The 15,599-nt window shown below is 39.1% G+C and overlaps 1 protein-coding gene across 2 annotated transcripts in view; it reads right to left on the reverse strand.

The window, feature by feature from the left end:
- Nucleotides 1-15,599, reverse strand: part of TMEFF2 (transmembrane protein with EGF like and two follistatin like domains 2) — a 229,431-nt gene that overhangs the window by 81,805 nt on the left and 132,027 nt on the right. The window lies entirely within an intron of this gene.

A 15,599-nucleotide genomic window follows, 5' to 3' on the forward strand; every position in this document is an offset into this window, starting at 1 on the left:
ACAGCCTACATTTAAATCCTGCTTCACTCCACTTAGTAGCCACAATATATGACATAGGGTTTATTGTAACCCTACAAGCCTCAGTTTCCTCACTGGTGAAATGAACATAAAACACTCATAGGATCCTTTTGTGTATTAAACATACTCAGCTTTGTAAACTGTTAGCATTGGATTTAACACAAAATCAATAAACAGTAGTGTGAACAATTGCCATTTATTTTATATTGTAAATTAAATTTTTTTTCCTTTAACAACAAAAAATAACTTTCCTCAGAATTTGGGATGGTATGATTTTTCATGGTTTAAACTCTTTAATCTACTTAACACCTACGCTATGTTTTGAAGCATAAAAAATAATTCAAAGGATTAATTTCATTTATTTAATCCCAAATAATTGGTTTGATTGTTTTCACTCTCTTTTATCCCCTACCTTAGTAGGATAAGATTCAAGACCTACCTAAATTCAAGACCTACCTAAAAAGCTGCTTTGGAGACTTAGAAATTTCTGATATGCTAGGGTGCCATCACATGGGTCACCAATAATGAGAGAATGAATAATATTTCTCCAAATCACAGTCTGAACAATAACTTATTATAATATAGACAAACAGAAATATTTTTGAGATCTATGTTTTTGAATAAAAAGTTTGAAGAAAACTCGTTAATGAATTATGCTCTGATGCATCTTTCTAATACCCTTATAAGTGTTCAAATTCTCTTTACATGTATGAAGGCACTGAGACTCAGGAAGGTTAAGGAGTTTGCCTAAGGCCACACAGAAGTGACAACACCAAAATTTAAGCTCAGTCTGACTTTAGCATCTGAGCTCTTAATTAGACTGATTTTAGCACAAAGGTCCTCTGTTCGTTCAGCCTTCTGCCTTCTGTTTTACACAAAGTCTATGGTCTCTCCAGATACTGAGCTGCCTCATTATATCTATCTATCTATCTATCTACCCATACAATCACCTGTCTATCTATCCACCCACCCATCCATCCACCAAAGCATGTTTTTGTCTATTAAAATAAGACTGGTAGGATTTGAACTCTTCATTCATGGCCAATGAATAAAGTTTCTCAGATATAGTTTTAAGTATAATACACCAAATTTAAAATTAGGTCACTACAAGTAGTCAAAGATTAAGGTAAAAGAGATATTCATTTCCTTCCCCTTCCACCTTCCTCCTCATCCCTCCATGGGAAAAAAAAAAAAAAAAGTCACTAATATGTTGCACATTGTAGGAAGAAAAATGACTTTACCTATTTTTTTGTTCTCTTTTCTTTTTACTAGTCCCTATATTTGTAGGCCTCACATGGAAAATTAATTTCTGCTTTATTCTTGTAAGCTTAGTTTTATCTTCCTAAATATATCCTTCTTATCAGAAGCCAATCAAACATTTTGCTCTCCCCTGTTTATAAGTTGTCCTACTTTATGTTTCTGATTCTGTTTATCTCTGATGCTTTTTTCTTCTTTTTCATAGGCATTGTGGTGCTGGAGATTTGGAGGCACCCCTAGGCAGCCTCTTAACTTTCTGAACCTCAGGCCAGTCAACCTAATTCATGTGAGCCCTGAAGAGGAGACAGGGAAGGTGGCACAGCCAGCCAGCCAGAGGACTTCACTAGTCCATTTCTCACTGGGTAGAGCATGGATAGGCAGGTAGACACATCTGCAGTTAAGTTTTCAGGGCCACCCCACTTCAAGGCCTTTGGGGATAAGCACATTGGAAGCTTGGCCAATGTTTTGATCCATTTGTGCTGCTATGTCAAAAATACCATAAACTGGGTGGCTTATAAAAACAGTTAATTTATTTCTCACCGTTCTGGAGAACTCCAAGATCATGGCACGGGTGTCTGGAGGTGCCCACTTCCTCACAGATAGCGGTCTCTGACATCACAAGGAGAAGGGGTGAGCTGGCATTCTGGGTTCTTTTTTACGTGGACACTGATCATGCAGTCTCCACTCTCATGACCTAGCCACCTCCCAAAGGCCCTACGTCCTACTACCATCACCTTGGAGGTTAGGTTTCAACATACGATTTAGGGAGGAAACAAACATTCAGACCATGGCGGTATCATTTGCCAACTTTGAGTCTCTGTCTTCTCTAATGACCCCTAATTTCTCCATTGTTTTCTTTTTCAAGAGTCAATCTCACTCCACATCTATGTTTTCTCACCAGTGTCAAGTTTATCAGTTTGGACAAGATATTATTATGCTGTAGTAATAAACAACTTCAACATTTCAGTGGCTTAAAATGACAAAGGTCTATTTATTACTCATGTTTCGTTTCACCCAAAGACCCAGGAAGCAGTCACCTACTTGAACGTTGCTGGTTACTATTCCAGAAAAAGGAAAGAACTTGGCAGAATTTTGTATTGGCAATCAAATACTCAGCCACTGGTCAAGGCACTGAACTAGACATGAGTTTCCCCAACCTCAAGTACAGTCCAATAACACAGCAGGATTTGTGTTCCCTACCTACTTTGGAGGCAGGAAGTCAGAAATATTTAGTGACCACCTGGGCAATAATTTTATATTCTAATTAAACAAATGGAGGACAGCAGCTCCTCCATATTTTTCTTATTTGGTCTACTTCTAACTTCTGTCATTAATATATACTGATGTCTTTCTATTTTCATTACTTAGTTTATCCTTTCCTTCCAATATCATATTATTTTCTGTAACTATTTTGGGTCCTTTTTACCCAACAGTCTAACTTTTTGCTATTCCCAGTGTCTATTTTCATTGCTCAGCCCCAAATTCACTTTCTTTATTAGATTTCTCTGAACTCCTGCAACTCTTCCTGTCTGCACCACACAACTTAACCTTTAATTATTTGCCTACTGGGCATTCCTTGCGTTTCTGCCTTTTGTCAGCTGAATCAGAAAGTAACTTTTTCTCATCACCTCCCTCTCATGCTCCAAATTGACTCTACCTCCTGATCCCTATTCCCACTATTCTTCCCTGGTGCTCATCCTCAAAATTTTACCTTCTCTTTGACTCTTGCTCTAAACTCTTGTTTCTTATAATTGTGCCATTTACGCGTTCTTCCGCGTGTACCCATTGTGCTCATGTGGGTCATATGACAGTGAAGGTGAAAAAGCACATTACAGACTCCAAATACAAAAGGTTACTGCTCTTTATCCCTTTAACTATTGTTCGTTCCTTCGTTTATTTATTTATCATTCATGCATTCATGTACTTACTCAGGCCCTAAATGCTTTCTTGGAGCTGTGCTTGTTACTGGCGAAGGCACAAATTATATACCAGTCTCTGCTTTCCAGGAGGTTACATTTCAGTTGGGGAAATCACATACATACACTTCCAGGTCACTAGGTACTGACAAAACTGAAATGGGAGAAAGTGCCATGGGGTAAGGGAGAAGGGGGCAATGGCTATGTTCTGGAGTGGTCTAGTAAAGCTCAGGAGGACGGACAGTGCAGATGACTAAATCAAATCACTTCCAGATGAACACATCTGAAGGCTTCTCAGTATACCCAGAATGAAATCAACACTTGTCACTGAGGCCTTCTAGAAACTTCATGATTAGGCCCCTTTTCAACTTCATCTAAGACCTTAGCCACACTAAGCTTCAATCAGTTCCTTCAGCACACCAAGCTCCCCTACCCTTGTGCCTTTAGGCTACAGGTTCTCTCTGCTCAGATTTCTAGGTCTACAGATTTTTATGAGGCTGGCTCTTGCCTTGCCTCCTATTTGGATCCACAGCAATCTTCAGAGAGGCATTCCCTACATACCCAGTCTTGAGTGGTGTCTCCTTCCCCCAGGACCCTGTTTTCAGAACTTGTATTATCTGAAAGTATCTTGCTTGCTTACTATTTTATTTCTTTATCACTTAACCCCCTCCTCCTCTAGCATCTATGTCACCTCCTCAGATGAGAACTTCCCCAAAATGTAAGCTCGTTACAGGCTCGAACTTGTTCTATGTCAAATACTGTATCGCCGGGGCTCATAGAGAAGATGACCCATCAGACATACTAAGTAAACATCTACTGCTCCTGTACAGCTTTCCCGATTCTAGTATCTCTCTTTCAGGGCCATTATCAAACTTTCACTCCTGGGCTCTTTCTCCTTAATGCTACTTTTACTATGTAGCACATGTTCTGGCAGGAGGGATATACGTGGAAGTGAGAAATGCCACTTCCGAGACTGGCTGACAATAAAAATTCCCATGTATGATCTTTTCTTCTTTTTTTGCTTTTTATTAAATGAGTGAATAGAATCTCAATGATTTGGGGAAGCACAGGCCCATGGTATGGAAAGAGATACAGTTCCTAAAAGACCTTGTGAAGACTGATTAGGAACACTTGCCTTGAAATGTGATAAGAGCAAGAAATAAGTGTGTGTATGTGTGTGTGTGTGTGTGTGTGTGTGTGTGTGTGTGTGTGATATCTCTGAGAATTTGACACTTATCTGTTATTACATTTAGTGTTGTTAGGTAGAAGCTAGACATGAGCAGTGGAAGGAACGCCCCAAGGCAGAGCCCTTAGTCCTTGAAGGGGAATGGTGGAGGCATGAGATGGAGGCAAGGACGGTGATAAATAAGCTACATATTAAAGCCCAGGGACACAACATCCTGACCTTGTGGCTTCCAAGACCTTGGGGCTGACAGATCGAGAGCCATAGGTGCAAAGCACATGCTCTCCTCTTTCACCTCCGTCCCGAGGTAACCTCAGCCTCATTATCATGCATTTGCATTGTGGGAACAGCCCCCTCCCCCCGCCCCCCCAAAGAGAAAGGCTGCCAGGACCACTCTAGTACAAACCTTGTATGGTCAAAAACTCCCCCTCGCAACCTGTGGGAGGAGTTCCCCAAATGATTGGAAGCAGCCTCCATTAGAGACCACCCCACTGTAGTCACTGCTCCTCCCAGCTCAGAGAGAAGCAACAAATACCCAATGTCAAAACCACCTAAGGGCTGATTCTGCTTCATGGAACGCGCTGGCTCTCACACCTTGAGAGTGTACTTCTGCTTTAATAAACTGCTTTGTGCTTGCTACTTTCCTTCTGGCTGTCTTTATTTGAGCATGGATCCCCACGTAAATCTTCTTGTGGGCATTCCAAGGACCGAGACCTCCATTTACACGATGCAGGCTCTCCCACCAGTAATGGTGTTGCGGGAAGTAATATATTTGACAACGGAGTCTTCCATCATTTGGCTATGGGTACTTTTCCAGCCCTTCAGTACTACACACAATCTCATAAGCTATTCTTCCTTCTGAAAAGACAGTTTCTATAACTACCTTAATTCTACCCTGACATCTGTTCTTTAGCATTATGCACTAAAATGGGAGGGCATGCACCTTGGACTTAGAAAAATCTGAGGTTGAACTCAAGAACTGCTCCTATATAGCAACATATATTTGGCATGTTATTGATCTCTCAACACTTGGTTTCCTTCTTTCTCTAAGTGGAGGAAAATAAGACCTAACTTACTGCAACTTTGTAAAGGATTAGATGAGATGGCTCACTTGACTTCTATGGAGGGTACACTTGACTTCCATGCTAATTAAACATACATTCCTCTCTCTGTTTTCCCAGGGAAATGTCGCCCCCTTCTCTACACCTGTAAAACTCCTCTGAGTCTTGCAAGTTCTCCATTGTGTCCCCAATTTTCTGGAGCACAATGTTTACAAAATAGGTCACAATGTGGACTCTGACTTTGAATCTTGACTTTGAACCTTAATAGCTAAGTAAATTTAGACATGTTATTTAACACCTTTGTGCTTCAGTTTCATCATATTTAAAACTGCAATAGTAATAACACCCTTTAGTCAATGAGGATTACATGAATTAATAAATACAAAGCCCGTAGAGGAGTGCAGGGCACAAAGTAAGTGCTTCCTCATGTCTGGTTGTTGTTTTTTTTTTCTTTCAGCAAAAATAAATTCAATTAAAATTAAACTGCATACTTCAATCAAATATATTCTTTCATTTCTTTGTCATAATTAATAATTTGATGTTATATTTGAATGTTTTAAAGTGCTGCATTCATGTCGATATCTATGTTTATTACAGAAATACATCACTAATGTTTGCTAATGTGAAGACAGTATTTTATTTCACTTATTATTTTTGCATTTGTGCCACTTGTTGTGTATATCTTTTAATATCTGCTCATTATAGTCACTATGGCTACTTGTAGTCTAGCATTACTTTTATTACCCTGGATAGTACAATTTTGATTGTAGAAAGCTCATTTTAGAATGAACTCAGAGAATAGAGAAAACTACTACGTCAAAGACTTTAAAAAGACTGTAATGAATAAAAAAGAGCTGTGGCAAACAATCTTTAGAAGATCATCCGTCCCAAGCGCATCATCCTGATTTCTTATGTTTCATTCATAGCTTAGTGGTGAGGGGAAGAATGGATCCACTCCTGAATGATTCTACTTGGCACTGGGTGGGGGATTAGAAAAATCAGACCTCCCTTTCCTTCATTTATTTTTTTCTTTACTACAATAAGCATTTAGAGCTTCAGGAATATTGATTGTCCGATGGGGTGTTGCATGTAATTTTACAATTGGTTCAATCACTTAGTAGAAAATACACATCCTGCTTGTAGGGGGATGTGTCTGGAACGGACTGATGTTGGCTGTGGAGGATGGCTTGCTGATTTGTTGTTTAGATGAACTAACACACACGATATATTACTGTTTGGAAGTAAACCACTGAAGACTAGCAATAGTTTCTACCCAATTTAAAACACCTTTGGGAGGACAGTTTCTCTGTAAATAATGCTTATACCTCAGAAAGCTATTTATTATGAATCCTCTGGAAACAGACAACGAAATGTTTACAGTTCATGAACCATCCAGTCTCTTGGAGTTAACCAAGAAAAATGTCTAAGGTGGACTCAGAAGGGAATTAGGTTTTGGTAAGTTTTTTAGATCTCAAAAGTTGGGACAGTGCTCTCAAATCCATTCGTCTTGAGAAGTTCACAAATTTTGAAAGGAAATGATATAATAGAACACAGAAATTATGTTCAAATCTGAATATGGTCTTCATAGGTTTATTTAACATTCCTAACAATCTCCAAGCTCATCCTTAACCTTAAGTAAAAATTTTGGGGAGGGGGTCTATGGATGTGTAAACAATGACTTGATTTTCATTAAAAATATATACAGGCACGTGTATGCACACATACATAAACACTGATGTGGGGGGAGTATATTCCTCCAAATTTTGCAGTGGTTTTCTTGGAATGGAGGGATGATGGAGATGCCATTTTAATAGAGTTTTTATGCTTCTAGTTTTTTCAAATTCTCTGCGATAAACATGTGCCACTTTTGTAATCAGAAAAAAACCTATTTTAATGTAACCTTCAAGAAGATCTACGAGATTGGGAAATAAAAGGCTTGACATGATATGTTGAAGAGCCAAACGGCAAGACACAGCAGCACACTGCCACTACCACAGGGATTAAAACCCACTGGCATAGGGGCCATATTTAGCTGCCATTGAATGTAGCGATTTTCCCCTTTTTCTCTGACATGCCATAACTTCTATTCTTATGGTCAGAATACGCATTTGTAATCAATTCTCTTTTGCTACTTGGAAAGGGGCACACAGTCCATCAGCTACTCCCAGAGATAGTAAGGACAACGTTACTTAGCAAATGGCTTACTGAACAGCGCCCTTGTTCATCTGGGTTCCTCAGTGTTCTCTGCTTTTTGCACACTCTGTGACACGTGGCTGATAGTGGCACACCAGCATTAAAGGAAGGAGGAGTGTTGAATGGCTCATCTCTCACATGCCTCCTTTCTGGATAAAAAGATCTAAAACCTACCTAGTTAATATATAAATTATGTCCCCCCCTGGTCCATTAAGAAGGTTGCTACTGTCACTTCAAAAGCAGCAAACTGAAGTTGAAACAGCTCAAAATAATCAGGTTTTGGTGAAGATACATCTGTTCTTTGCAACGTTATACCTAATAACCTCCCTCTAATTGGGCACATGTAGTCATGACATCCTCCACAGATAATTCAATGCTTCCATGAAGAACAAACAAAACAAAACAAAGGAAAGCCATACAGTCTCTAAGGAAATGTATGTACCTAGTGAGAAAGAAAATACTTCAAGGTCATCATAGACAATGTGGACGTGCTCATGGTGGATTTCCTCACTTAAGTCTTTGTTTTCATATTCTATTTCAAGACAAAAGATATGAAATTCAGTATATATGTGTGTATATACATAATGTATACTACACATGCACCCACTCAATTTATCCCATTAAATATATGAGAAGACAGTGAGTGGTGGCCTCTTGAGTCAGTCTGTTGGGGTTCAAATCCTAGCTCTTCCGCTTACTGTCTGGCTTTGGGCAGTTTGTGTAGCCACTCTGTGCCTCAGTTTCCTTTCTTGAAAATGGAAAATATTAACGCATCTAACTTCATGAGATTATGAGGATTAAATAGCTCCATAAACGTAAACGTTATGATGGCGGCTGCCATATAGGAAACAAACTTTTGGAAGTTCTGTCATATTTTGATAACTATGCGAATCATACTTTCATGTCTGAGACTGGGGCGTTACAGTGGGACGCGAGAAGATGGAATAGGTATTCTCTAATTCTAGCGGGGAGCAATCTTTGACTCAGTGTATACTAGAAACTGAGACTCAGACAAGTCTAGAGGAAATTGAGAATGAGAGCTTGATGAACGAACACCAAAAGTAAGGCAAACCCCATTAGCAGGGTAGAGTCCAAAAACAAGATTCAAACAGCAAGTAAAAAGAGACACAAGTAACAAAAACAGTTAAATTAGTGGTAGAAATACACATACTTAGGAATTTTGTTCCTTTGTTCTGCTTTTGTGCAGTATTTCATTATTTTTATATAAAACGTAAGTTACATGATTTATATTGCACAAGCTAAATAAAAATGATTAAAAGCATATAAAACATATGTGAAAGTTTAGAATACTTTATTCCTATTTTTCATGGTAGTCCACACCAGATTTATGTTTGTACCTGTTACACCATAATTAAGTTTCATCAATCATTATGTGATAGCATAGTTGTGGCATAGTTACTGAGAAAAATTCAAAAGAACTTAGGTGAAAAATTTCAAAAGAACTTAGGTGAAAATCTAATTCCTTTTGAAGGAGCCCAGTATCACAGAAGACCTGAGGTAAGCCATTGTTTTAAAGACCATGGTTTATTTGCAAATTTCAATTTTATTTATTTATTTTTTTAATTTTTTTTAACGTTTATTCATTTTTGAGACAGAGAGAGACAGAGCATGACTGGGGGAAGGTCAGACAGAGAGGGAGACACAGAATCTGAAACAAGCTCCAGGCTCTGAGCTGTCAGCACAGAGCCCGACACGGGGCTCGAACTCACAACCGCGAGATCATGACCTGAGCCAAAGTCGGACGCCCAACCGACTGAGCCACCCAGGCGCCCCTCAATTTTATTTTTTAAGTTTCACTTTTCACAAAGTATAATGTTCCACTTTTGGTGGGTGGGTTAGTTGTTCATTTGTTGTTTGTTTCCTGAGATTGCCTGTTGTTCATTTGAAGTGGCATTGTTATTCATTTATCTCTCAAAGTGACAAAATGTTAGATTCAGTTTGCAGATTTATTACTGGCAGCTACTACAGAAGGAAGTTTGGGTCACAGATTAGGTGTTTGTTAGCACAGATCGTTGTATAGACCATGTACCAAATACTAGTCCCTTTTAACTCCAATTGCATTCTAAATTTTATTTCTGTGTGTGGAATTAAAAAAACACAAGTTATTTTTTTGATTAAGATAACTGGAGGAATGCATAATAAGAAAGAAATAAAATCAAACGAACTTTTACATTTGTCTATGGATTTGCTAAAAATGTCTGCATTTCCCCTTGGAATTGTGGGAATGGAAATAGGTGTGTTACCCCAAATCAAGAGCTGCATATTTCAGTCTCTGGAAAAATTTTCTGGGCAAATGGAGGCATTGAAGGAAAGAGATTTGTCTTTACTCTTCAGTCTCCAACCATCTACACAAACAGAAAATACGATGGCAGTTTTCAGAGGTGACCGCACTGCCTTCACGGTGGAGGAGAAGAGACGATTTGAGGGAGGCAATATCCCAAGTCCACGAATCTTGAGATTGGAAAGGTTTTCTCATAAAGTCATATTTATATCCAACAAAAACCTTGGATTTTTCAAGAGCAGACCTATTTTTATTTTTTTTATGTGTTTTTATTCTCTCCATGAGTAAATTCATTAGAAGTCAGTCCTAATTATGGTAAGCACATTTACAGTTCTGAGGCAAGAGAGCAAAGGAAATCAATAAAAGGGAAACACCCTGAGAGGAGCCTGAATGAACTCTTGAATCACTAAGATTTTGTGACTAATCAGCATCCTCTTCTTCAAATATCCTGTATACAATCCTAACTGATCTTTTTACTTCGTAGAAAACAACTGGAAACTTTCCAAATGTAACACAATCTTTTTGTTCATTTGTTGACCGGTAGTAGTTTTAAAAGAAATCATTTTCTGTGTTCTCCTCAGAGGTGTCTTAATTTTCCCTTTCAAACTCGTAATCCAAAAGCACTAAAGTCAGCAGGACCTAATGCCTAATTTGCTACTATGTATGGTGAAATCTAGTGCCAACGATCATCCACGGCCATTGTCCTGCTTCAAATATTCATGATTCTCCACAGTCCAAAATGCATTAAAGGTGGGAATGATGCCAACAACACACAGTCATCCTAGTGACAAGGAGCCTTCTCAGATCAAAGAAGCAAGATGTTAAGGACTTCAAACTAAACTGTCTTTGTAAGAGACACTCACAAAAGCAACGTCAAAGCCCACACCCTGTCTCAGTTATGGAACGCCAATGACATAAGAAAAACAGAGATGCTCATTCAGTTTCTCTGAGCTCATTTTACTGCAACTACTTTGCTTTTTCCCTTTCTTCCCATTGCAGTCAAACTCAAGGATGTTATACAGTAAAACTGGAACACATTATCAATGCTTTCAAAGACAAAATGAATGACTACTGAGGAATTAATAGAATTTTAGTCAATAAGATTTTGCCAGTGGAGCCTGAGTAGCATGTAGAGTGGGATACAAAAGCAAAGTTAAAATGGAATAGGAGCTAGAAAGCATACACACGAAGCAAATACACATAATTTAAGTTGCCCCTTTATATCATTTGTCACGAGCCACATCTGCTTTTACACCTGTGCTCCCTTCCTTGATCTATGCTGACACCCTGAAAATGTTAGGCAGGCAGCCAATTTCTTACCCAGTCATTCCTATGATCAGACTCAGCTATCAACTTGCTTTTTTCTTATATTAAATCAAGTATCAACCCCGGGGCTCTGAACTACTTCTGACTGACAGGACCAACAGAAAGTTCTAGGCTAATTACTTCTTAGGAATAGTTCCCAGTGCAAAGAGAGTTACCATTGACCTACTTTGGACTTACAGAAATAATTTATCAGGTAAGATAATTAAGGGAATATAAACCTGTTTCTAAAACGAACCAAGTATCAGAAGTATTTGTTGAAATTATAAGTTGGTATATTCCCAGTGCTATCAGATTGGCTTTATTACTCTGTAATGAGTCAATTTTCTTATGTTTGACTTATTTATAAGCTATTCTTTTTCTTTATAAATTATATTTGGCAGGAAGCATTTGAGAGTCTCTTTGATGTATAAACATATTAGTTTTGACTTTTTTCAGTCTGGATATTAAGAGAAACAATCTTTTTTTTTTTTTTTTTCAACGTTTAGTTTTTATTTTTGGGACAGAGAGAGACAGAGCATGAACGGGGGAGGGGCAGAGAGAGAGGGAGACACAGAGTCAGAAACAGGCTCCAGGCTCTGAGCCATCAGCCCAGAGCCCGACGCGGGGCTCGAACTCACGGACCGCGAGATCGTGACCTGGCTGAAGTCGGACGCTTAACCGACTGCGCCACCCAGGCGCCCCCTCTTTCCTTCCCCTCTTAACCCCTTCCCTATAAGCAAACTTACACATCCCTTTGCACAGGTGTTCCATTTGTTTGAAGTCCATCCTAAATAAAGGGATGCCCCAATATGAGAGTGGATAGATCTGTGGTGTGGACCACTTCCCATGTGGACTTTTAATTCTCTCTTTTGGACACTTAATTGTTTCCTACACTATAAGAAAATTACTGTAACTGAAGAATCTTCTGTAGCAATGGTGGTTCTCTGCTATTGAGAAAATCTTCGGGTTTCTAGAGTCTTGATGTTGTCCATAAGAAGAAGGAAAAGGCAAGAGAAAAACCTTGAAATGAAATCATAAAATGTACGTGAGGGGTTTATATGAGCTTATAAACCATCTGTTTTTCTCAAAGGCATTAAAATGTAATGTCTTTAGTATCATGGTTTATCAGTGCCATTCTCTAATTATTATTAGTTCTCTTCCTCTATTTTCCTTACCCCTCTACCATTCATTCATTCGTTTGTTTATTTATCTTCTCCATGCCCAGTGTGACTTGTTTTTGTTTTTTTAATTTTTTAACGTTTATTTATTTTTGGAAGACAGAGAGACAGAGTGTAAGCAGGGGAGGGGCAGAGAGAGAGAGAGAACGAGACACAGAATCTGAAGCAGGCTCCAGGCCCTGAGCTGTTAGCACAGAGCCCGATGTGGGGCTTGAACCCACAAAGTGGGGGATCATGAGCTGGGCTGAAGTTGGACGCTTAACAGACTGAGCCACCCAGGCGCCCCCAGCGTGACTTGTTTAACCCAAAACTCATCTGTGAAAAGACCAAGTGACTGTGATTGTAACTGACCAACCGGCTTCTTAATTCTAACAAAGATATGTCCTCATTTGGCAAGTAGCTAAGCATTTTTGGATAACTAGACTTAGTTTCTGTGATGAAATATAAAATATTAATTTCTTAGGCCAGGGTTAAAGAAAGACCAGGAATTAATTTCTCATCTTTGTTCCCATATCACAAATACAGTAATAATTATTCACATCTTGTTATTACTTCATAACGCAGCATTGAGGAAATTTGCATGTATAAAACGGTGGGTTTAGTTAGTATCAAAGGCAAAAATAAAATTGAACACTGAGTTGTACTCCTTGTTGCCACACAGCATATGCAATACGTTATGTTTGCGAGAGGACCTGGCCGTGGTTTCATCTAAAATCAACAGCACATCAAAACTCCCCTGCTTCAGTTGACCAGTACGAGGCTCAGATCACTCCCCAACTGCCTTCTGTTGTACTTTATAGCGTCTTTCCTTCCATGCCTATTTAACTTCATTTATCGCTTCATTCTTGCGTCCTTCAGCTGTTCCCAATCTGCCCTTCATGGTCATAACTAAATACAAAATGTTAACATACAAAGGTATTTATGTAAATGAAAATCAATACGCTTATCACTTTCAGCACCATTCCTTCTTGCTTACATTGGACATTTTAAGTACATTTTATTTAAATGCTAACAACTTTTCATTCTTGCCTGGGAAGTATAATGATCTTCTTGGCTCCCTGCCCCCTGCATCCCTCTAATCTTCACAGCTATAGCCACTTAGCCCCATCTGGAGGTTCAGCTTTATTCCGCATTTTGGAACTAATCTTGTCTCCAGGCTGGGGGCGTACAAGATGTCCTAGCCAAAAGCTAACTGATTCAGCATCCAGTCAGCCTTGCTGCTGATTTCATTCTGACCTTGTAATTTATTTCTGAGATCTAGACGCTCGTCTCAGCCCCTTGTAACCAAGGCTTGGCTTTCTACACCAGTTCCGGCAAGTGGGTATCTATCCAGTCTTGCCCGGATCTGTCTCTGTTTTCCTGATTGATAACCAATTCCTTGATCACTGAAGTTCTGCTTTGTCCTTCTTGTTCCCTTTGTATAACTGGCTTTCTTTTTCTTAGCTCCAGTTGCATGGCTGGGACCTATGACCTCCTGTTGAATTTTTCGGATGCCACCAGCCCTGTGTGTATCTGCTCATTCCACCTGCCCTCAGACCATAGATTGGAACTTTTGCTAGAATACCAGGAGTGACACTGCTTGCCTGGACATTTTCCCACTGCCTGCTGCAGGCATCTCCCTTGTCACCAGCTTGAATCCTGCAGGTCTTGAGTCACTACATCTAAGCTGCCTGCAATCTGGCTATTTTATTATTGCAGACATGGCAGGAAAGAAATATTATTTTAATTGCATCTTTGGCTGAATTGTTAGGCTAACGCCCTCTAGTTACTTTCACCTCACCTCTTCATTGTGGACTGCCACTTAAACACTTCAAAACTCAGTTTCCTCTTTGTAAAGTGAAAGGATGGTGGAATTTACCCCTAGGGTTAAAGATAAGCGACAAGAAAAAGCATACAGGTGGATCAAACCCATAGTGAGCAGCCAGTAGCTTTTAGCGGCTATTCATATCGTTTCTTAAATCTTTGCATCTGCAAAGGAAACTATGTTACCTAAAGATGACCACTGAAGAGACGAGAAACCAGGGGAATGGAAATTCTAAGAAAAAATTAGGAACCCGTGTGAATTTTTTTTAAGTAAAATAATTGACAGCAAGATAATTAACAGCTTTAAAAATGATGTTGAACTACAGATGCAGTCACCAGGAAACATTAAAAATGTAATGTTTAAAGGATGTCTTTCCTATCAGTGTGTCTCAATATATATAATGGCTATGACTATATAGAGTCCAAAAGCATTGAGAGAGCAAAATGATTCTTTGAGTCAGTCATTTATTTTAAAGCAGCGTTTCATAGTCATTTGGGGGAGTTTTAGATAAGTAAAAATTTAAGCCCTACTTCTCTGAAATTCTGATTTATTAGTTTTGGGGTGGAACAAAAGAATTAGTGTGTCTAAAAAGTTTCCAGAGTAATTGTGATGATCAGCCAGGTTTGGGAACGATAAATTCGTTAGCCATTAAGATGCCCAAAATGCTCTTAAGAAATTACACATTTATTTCCCTCAAGGCGGTCAAACCAGTACATAAGCTCTCACCTGGCTGCTAGCTGCCCATTGGTGAGAAATGTTTGGCAGGTATGGAAAACTCTACTGCTGTCTGCATTTATTAGTGGGTGGCTAATTCACCTGGCTACGGAGTCTACCTGTAAGTACCTGATTAGTTTACCCTAAGAACGCCAGTTTGCTCTGTTGGAATCCACCACTTAATCCTCATTCAAAAAAACTGTAAATATTTTAAGTGCAGGCTGTTTCACTCTTGCCAAAATTATCTTGCCTTCAGTTTTTTTCTTCTTGTTCTTTGGATGAGTGGCTCCCTCCACGAACAAAAGTTTGATCCAAAGTATTGTTGTTTGCCTCCAGCTCTACTGAGATATAGTTGCCATATAACATGGTATAAATTTAAGATGTGCACGTGTTTGATATGCTTATATATTGCAATATGATCACCGCCATACTGTTAGCTAACGCCTCCATCACGTGACACAACCACCATTTCTTTTTTTTGCGATAAGAACATTTAAGATTTACTCTCTTGGCCACCTTGATCGAAATGATTGTTATCCTCTAGACAAACACAGTCTGCACAATGAAGACAACAAAGGGCACTTGGCTGTTTTCCTGAAAGGCATGTGTATAAGTGAGGGGGGAACCCTGCCTCTTTCCACTATCACACCACAAAGACCTCACGCTGA

Source organism: Lynx canadensis, chromosome C1 (assembly GCF_007474595.2).
Source record: "Lynx canadensis isolate LIC74 chromosome C1, mLynCan4.pri.v2, whole genome shotgun sequence".
In the NCBI taxonomy this organism is placed as follows: domain Eukaryota; kingdom Metazoa; phylum Chordata; class Mammalia; order Carnivora; family Felidae; genus Lynx; species Lynx canadensis.